Raw genomic sequence first — 7,500 nt, 5'->3', positions numbered from 1 at the left:
GTGTGCTGGGGTGTGTGTGTGTGTGCCCTGATATGTGTGTGTGTGTGTGTTTATGTGTATGTGTGTATGTGTCTGTTGAACTTCAAGTTGCACTTTGACGCACGCACACACAGACATACACTTTAACACACACACTTTAATACACAGACACATGCACACATGGGGGCTGGAGAGAGACAGGGAGATCTGAGCATCGTGAGACACATCTGCTGCTCAACTTCATTTGTTGGGGGAGGGGAAGGAGATAGCATTACCCTGGGATTAGTTTTGGATGATATGAAGTGTGTGTGTGTGTGTGTGTGTGTGTGTGTGTGTGTGTGCGTGTATGTGTGTGTGTGTGTGTGTGTGTGTGTGTGTGTATGTTTATGTGTTTCCTAAGCAAGGAACAAAACAAAACTTAGTTACAGGAAAGGCTGCAGATCAGTTTTTCTCATCAAACCGCGTCTCTCAATGTAACATATCATTAAAGACTTCCAGCCCATTCCCAGCGCTGTACTCCAGGTGTGTTCTCTGTTATCTCCCCCAAAACACATTTCGTCTGTTACTCCTCTCTCAATACATTCATGCGGCTGTCATGGGTAAACACGCGTGTGTGTTTGTGTGTGTGTGTGTGTGTGTGTGTGTGTGTGTGTGTGTGTTTGTGTGTGTGCGTGTGTTTGTGTGTGTGGTGTCTGTGAATGTTTGTTTGTGTATGAGCAGGTGTTACACAACCCTGTCTTTCGGTGGAATCGCCAAATGAAATAGTGTTCTCTTCCCTTTCTTGTTTTGTTTTTCCTTCCTGTTTGTACGTGTATGGGTTTGTATTTTGACCTGTTTGTCCTTGCGTTTGTGTATTCCCATTTGTGTGTGCGTGTGTTTATTTTCATCTGTTTGTGTCTGGGTGTGAGTCTGGGCGTGCGCGTGGGTATGTTTTTTTGCACTTGCATGTGAGTGTGTGTGTGTATATCCTCATGGTTTTGTGCATTCCCATCCGCATGCGTGCGAGTTTATTTTCATATTTCTGTGTGCGTGTGTTTCTGTGTGTATGTGTGCACGTGTGTGTCTTCATCTGGTTGTGTGTTCCCATTGTTGTGTGTTTATGTGTGTGTGCGTGCGTGTGTGTGCGTGCGTGCGTGTGTGTGTCTGCGTGTGCGTGCGTGCGTGTGTGCGTGCGTGTGCGTGAGCGTGTGTGTGTGTGTGGGCATCTTCATGTGTTTGTGTATCTCCATTCGCGTGCTCACATTACACGAGCGTGACAGTGAGGCGGTGGCCCTCCACCTTGGTGGTGTACGGCGGTGGTCCGCCTCGGGGGCTTAACCCACTCCAAGCCCTGTGCCTCAGCGCTCCTGCGTGTGTGTCTGTGTCGCCTCAGAGCTGAGCGTTCCTCAGGGGTTGTGTGTGTGTGTGTGTGTGCACGCACGTGTGGTTCCCAGAGGAGAACGTGCCGTGAGAACCTCATCATCTCTCGGTTCTCGACAAGGAGAGTCTCTTGTTCTTCTCCCCCTCGGTCTGCGTCCCTCTCCTGCTAACTGGTTCTGCAGGAAGACACACACTCTGGGAGAGAGAGAGAGAGAGAGAGAGAGAGAGAGAGAGAGAGAGAGGGTCTGTCTGTGTGTGTTAGTGGAAATATCTTTGTTTCTGAGGTGTGTGTGTGTGTGTGATAATATCTGTCTCTGTGTTGTGTATGTGTGTGTGTGTGTGTGACATTCTTTGTGAATATGTGTCTCCATGCTGGGTGTCCGTGTGTGTGTGTGTGTGCACTTATGCGTCTGTGCGTGTGTGGTGCGTGGGCAGGCGAGCGTGTGCGCGACCGGCCGCAGCTGTGCTCGGGACGTCACAGTGGGTTTTGTTTGAAGTGTCAGTTGACCGTAAGTGAGTGGGGGTGGGTGGGGGGGGGGGGAGGCTTTGATACCCGGACCCTCCGGGACCCGCTGGGCCCCCGGCTCCTGGCGGGGAAACCACGGCCATTATCGCTGGGATGAAGTGAAACCAAAAACACATAAAAAAAAACCCTCGCTTACCAGAGAAGTAGTCCAAGTCCCAGTATGGACCACGTCCTGGGCCCCACTGCTTCGTTATCTAGATTTAGGGCACGCTGTTAACTTAACGGTGAACTATCGATGTCATTAGCTAGCAGGTAGAAGGGTTAGAGGCGTCTGGCTACAGGTAAAACGTGGACGGCGGGGTTCGAACCCGGAACCGCTAAGACTATGCTATGCTATGTTGACCTTCTTTTTCCATATACTCATCGTGTCTTTGTGCTTCTGTGTTTGTGTTGCAGGTTTTACAGCAGTAATGTCCAGGACTTGAAGACATCTCTAACAGTGAGTGTGTACCCTTGTGTGTTCTTCGATGTTTTTGCGTGTTGTTATTGTTCGTCGTCGTTAATTTGCAGGACGTTCCGTCGGAGTTCAGCCGCAGAGCTGCTGTCTCCTGCGGAATCGAACATTAGACCGTGCTTGACTCTACATATATGTTTTCACACACTTCTGCTTCTCCTTATTGTTTTGGTACAACAGGTACCACCGCCCGACTCTTTTAGTTTAAGGCTTAATTTAATTTCCATTCAACCAGTGCTACGTTTTTTCTCCCTTTCTACCAAGACCCCGCTTCCCCTCCACCAATTAAATTTAACAAGAGTCCCCTTGAAAAGCAGTTGTTTTGATTACATTACAAATTCTGGGTTCATTCAGTGAATCAAGCAATTAATTAGATTTCTCCTATTCTAATCAGAATATTTGTGTGAAGCGTGCGCCCCTAATAAACGTCTTTGAGTTGGTTATCTGTTCCGAGCCGAAACTCAACGCAGGCGGATGGTAACTCTGGCCTGCGGGGTGAGAGCTGACTGAACGCAGCGCAACGCTTTTCGCTGCTCTTTAGCTGTCGATGCGTATGAGTGTGTGGCAGGGTGGATCTCTCTCCGTCTTCCCCCTCCTTTTCTCCTTTTCTCTCTTTCCTTTTCTCTTTCTCGATCTCTCTAGTTTTATCAGGGGTGTGGTTGTGACCTCAAGGCTTTGGCTTTCACAAACACACACACACACACACACACACACACACACACACACACACACACACACACACACACACACACACACACACACACACACACACACACACACACTGGCCGAGGTGTCAGTTTGTTGTTTTGCTTGGTGACAATGACTTGCATTTCTTCCACCCTCTTCGTATCCCTCTCGACTTAGCAGCCTAAGTGCACATTGTGAGCGTGACACGAGAACCATAAAGGATCAGTTCTCCCTGTGAGCAGGTTTAAACGGATCTCTGAGGGGTGTGCCACCTTGCTCACGAATGCCTCCCACCCTCTCCCGCTCCTTACCTCTGCCACCCACCTCCACCCAAACAGGCAGATCCCCCTCTGTATTACCTGAGGTGAGGGGCCTGCTGATAGGGAATCGCTGCAGAGGGTCTGCGGGTGGTATTGTTGGGTTCAGGCCTGGCAGGGCGGTCAGTGGTGGTGGTGGTCACAGTGCGCCGCTTCACTGCTTCTGTCTTGGCTCTGTGGACAACAAGCTTATCTGAGCACTTGGGGAAAAAAAAGAGCCTGTCCAAGCCGTGCAACGCTGTAATTAGCAGACATTTGTGGCTCTGAAGAGAGAGAGAGAGAGAGAGAGAGAGAGAGGGAGAGAATCAACTCCTCAAAGCCCAAAGGGATAGGCTGGGCGGGAGACACAGGCAGAGCGCAGGGAAATGACGGAAAGACAACGACAGCGTCAAGAAAAGTGGTGCATCATATCATCGAAAGAAAACATTTTGTGTCCCGTGTTTGTGTGCATGTGCACGCTAGTGTGTGTTTGAGTCGTTGTGCGTTTATACCTATTGAACGCTGTGGGGTTCATGCATTCATTTGTTCCCTATGAAGAGAGTTTCAGCTATGCTGGAAAGTAAGAGGCTCTGCTGGACCGGAAGTCCCAGTGTCTGCTGTTGTGTGTTGGGTCTGGGGTCCAGATCTCTACAACACTTGATTCTCCTAACCGGCAGGAACAACAAACACTGACACTATACGCTTCCAGGAACACTGAAGAAGTGTGTGTGTGTGTGTGTCTGTGTGTGTGTGTGTGTGTGTGTGTCTGTGTGTCTGTGTCTGTGTGTGTGTGTCTGTGTGTGTGTGTGGGTGTGTGTGTGTGTGTGTGTGACGCATGGCAGTGTGTCAAAGAGAGGTAACACATACGGGTTCTCAATGCTGGAGCCAGCCAGACAGCCAAGAACCCACCAAGCCAGCCAGTCAGTCAGTCACCAACCAAGTCAGTCACCCACCCAGTCAGCCAGTCAGTCAGTCAGTCAGTCATCCAGGGAGTGAAGGAGGAGCTGCCTCGCCCAGCTAGCCAGTCAGTCACCCAGTCAGTCAGTCAGTCAGTCAGTCAGTCAGTCAGTCAGTCAGTCAGTCAGTCAGTCAGTCAGCCAGCCAGGGAGTGAAGGAGGAGCTTCCTCGCCCAGCTAGCCAGTCAGTCACCCACCCACCCAGCCAGTCAGTCAGTCAGCCAGTCAGCCAGGGAGTGAAGGAGGAGCAGCCTCGCCCAGCTAGCCAGTCAGTCACCCACCCACCCAGCCAGTCAGTCAGTCAGCCAGTCAGCCAGGGAGTGAAGGAGGAGCAGCCTCGCCCAGCTCGCCCCATCTGTCTGATGGCTGAAATGCAATGCCTTTTAATGACAAACCCCCCTCCGCCCGGGAGCCCAGCAGCACACTGTCTGGGGCTGAGTGAGTGAGCACGGGAGGGAGGGGGAGGGCGGAGGGAGGAGGGGGGAGGCAGATAAAGGGAGAGCCATAGAGAGAGAGAGAGAGAGAGAGAGAGAGAGAGAGAGGGAGAGAGAGAGAGGGAGAGAGGGAAGGAGAGAGAAAAACATCTCGAAGGTCAGGAGCAGCAGGCAGCCGGTGTGGCAGGACACGTGAGAGGGAGATAGCCCCGCCACCTCTCTCTCTCTCTCTCTCTCTCTCTCTCTCTCTCTCTCTCTCTCTCTCTCTCTCTCTCTCTCTCTCTCTCTCTCTCTCTCTCTCTCTCCCCTTATTCCTCTCTGTCTTGTGTTTTGTGTGTGTGTATGCACCTTAGTGTATGTTGTTTGTGAGTTTGTATGTGCGTTGGTGTGTGCCTGCATGTGTGTGTGGTGTGTGTGTGTGTGGTTTATGCCTGCTTGCCTGTGTGTGGGGGTGCCTGTGTGTTCCTGCCAGCGTGTTTGTGTGTGTGTGTGTGTGTGCGCGTGTTGTGTGTTGTGGGGCCAGCATTCTATCTGGTCCCTGCTGTGCTCAGTGCCTGTCCCTCCACTCAGTGCCTGGACATAAACCACATACACACACGCACACACACACACACACACGCACACGCACACACACGCACACACAGACATATACTGTACAGCATATAGGTACAGTCATGCATGCAATACATACAAACACACAAACCCCCCCCCCCCCCCCCCCCCCCCCCCACACACACACACACACACACACACACACACACACACAACACACACACACACACAACTCACATACAGCTGACAACTGAATCAACAACAGAACATGCATTCCAGTATGTAAAACTTATGGTATGTGTGTGTGTTTGTGTGTTTGTGTGTGTGTGTGTGTGTGTGTGTGTGTGTGTGTGTGTCTGTGTGTACGATGCTTGTCTCTATAAATTGCGTCGTGCACACCTACAGATTGTGTTGGAGCAGGAAGATAATTCTTTCCAGTGCTGCTGTCAGAGTATGGCGGTGAAAATGACACCATCACGCCTGGGGAGAGATTGGGGAGAGAGAGGGGGGAGAGAGGGGGGGAGAGAGGGGGGGAGAGAGAGGGAGGACGAGGGGGGTGTGGTCATCAATAATACGCAGCAATATCATTTTTCAGCTCTTCCTCTTCCTCTTCTTCAGCAGCTCCTTTTATCTATGTTTATCTGTTTGCCTTTAGAGAGCCTTAGCGTGCCAAAAGCTTCGTGCTACGAGCTAATTGCTACGAGCCAGAACGAGAGTGTTGCGCTGCGCTCTGTGTTTGCCTCCGAGCTACGGTTGTTAGAAAGCTAAAGATGTCCTCAGGATACAAAGTCAGGCGGCCATAAAGCAAACGCACTCTGCTTTTATTTTCGTCTTTCCGCTGGCCCCCTCCCCCTTTCCCCCTCCTCTCTCTCTTCACAGTGCCTGACTTCCTCCCCCTCTTCCTCCCCCTCTTCCTCCCCCTCTTCCTCCCCCTCTCCCTCTCCCCGTCTCCTGTTTTTTTCTCTCTCATTGTGTTTGTACTCTGGCCTGTCGCATCTGCTCTCTGCCGCTCTCTCTCTCTCTCTCTCTCTCTCTCTCTGTCTCTCTCTCTCTCTCTCTCTCTCACACACTTTTTTACTAACACACACACACACACACACACACACACACACACACACACACACACACACACACACACACACACACACACACACACATACACACACACACAGACACACAGACAGCAGCAGTCAGTTTGGCCTACATACAAACATACATACGTACCTACTACCTATTTGGCTACGGACTACACTCTCCTACGCCTGCACTCATTCACACACCGGGCTGGATGTGGAGTGCGCCGTGCCCAGCTGGGTCTCCTCTCTGTCCCGGGAAGCTATGGTGCTATTATCCTGACCCGCTGGTATCTTTATAACATTGGCTTTCAAATGATGGCACCCATCAGTTGGTCCCAAGTCGGCAGTGGCATACCGTAAACAATATGTAAATAATAATAGGCGGTCTGGTCAGTGTTATTTGACCATTAGTATATTTGGTCGACAGGGGGGGATAGAAAAAGAGTTAATAGGTTAATTCTCTCCCTTCTCTTGACATGGTAATGAGTTGACAATGTGAATAAATGCTAACTATCGGGTGGGTTATCCTGGGCCAGAAGTACCACCACAGGTGGCGGCTCGCGGCATGAAAACATTTGAGGACCCCCCTGGGCTAGCAAGTACCTTGGTTGCTCTTTTTACACACAGATGCCCGCTCCATGAATCACCGGCCCCTGGCAGAGAGGCCCTTAGTCCTCCATGATGTCCCATCAGGAGGGGAGAGAGGGCAGTGGGGCGGGGGGGGGGACATTTCAAATGGGAATCCAGACAAAACAACCAGCTAGGGAGCTAGGCGGCTCTCGGGAACAGACACTCTGTCTCTCCCTGCTAAAGGGCCAAACTTATCTCTCTTATCATTTGGTCTTTCGCTCTCTCACTTGCTCTCTCTCGCTCTCTCTCTCTCTCTCTTGCTCTCTCACGTACTCTCTCTCCCGTTCTGTCTCTTTCTCTCTCTCACGCTCTCTCTCTCTCTCTACTGTTCCCCTGTCTCTCGTACCTTGACCTAGTGGCTGGCTCTGTTTCTTAAATCACACACCCAGCACCCACGACCAGACTATAGTCTATAACTAGTCGATACCAAACTAAACTAGACCTAGCCAGACCAAACCAAACCAGACCCCTGGAAACAGCTGCAGTCCAGAGGAGCCATTAGCAGTGCCCCCCCCCACTCCCACCCCACCCTGCTCCCAGCGAGGGATCAT

At 51.2% G+C, this 7,500-nt stretch overlaps 1 protein-coding gene across 1 annotated transcript in view; it reads left to right on the top strand.

Annotated features, from left to right (window-relative positions):
- LOC307076128 (bromodomain adjacent to zinc finger domain protein 2B-like) overlaps positions 1 to 7,500 on the top strand; it is a 92,032-nt gene that overhangs the window by 14,488 nt on the left and 70,044 nt on the right. The window contains 1 exon segment of the mRNA XM_079737012.1: positions 2,261 to 2,303. The gene's annotated coding sequence lies outside the window, so the exon portion shown is untranslated.

Source organism: Pollachius pollachius, assembly GCF_949987615.1.
Source record: "Pollachius pollachius genome assembly, chromosome: 5".
Lineage (NCBI taxonomy): Eukaryota > Metazoa > Chordata > Actinopteri > Gadiformes > Gadidae > Pollachius > Pollachius pollachius.
The sequence above is the reverse complement of the archived record's forward strand: the minus strand, read 5'-3'. Positions and strand labels throughout refer to the sequence as shown.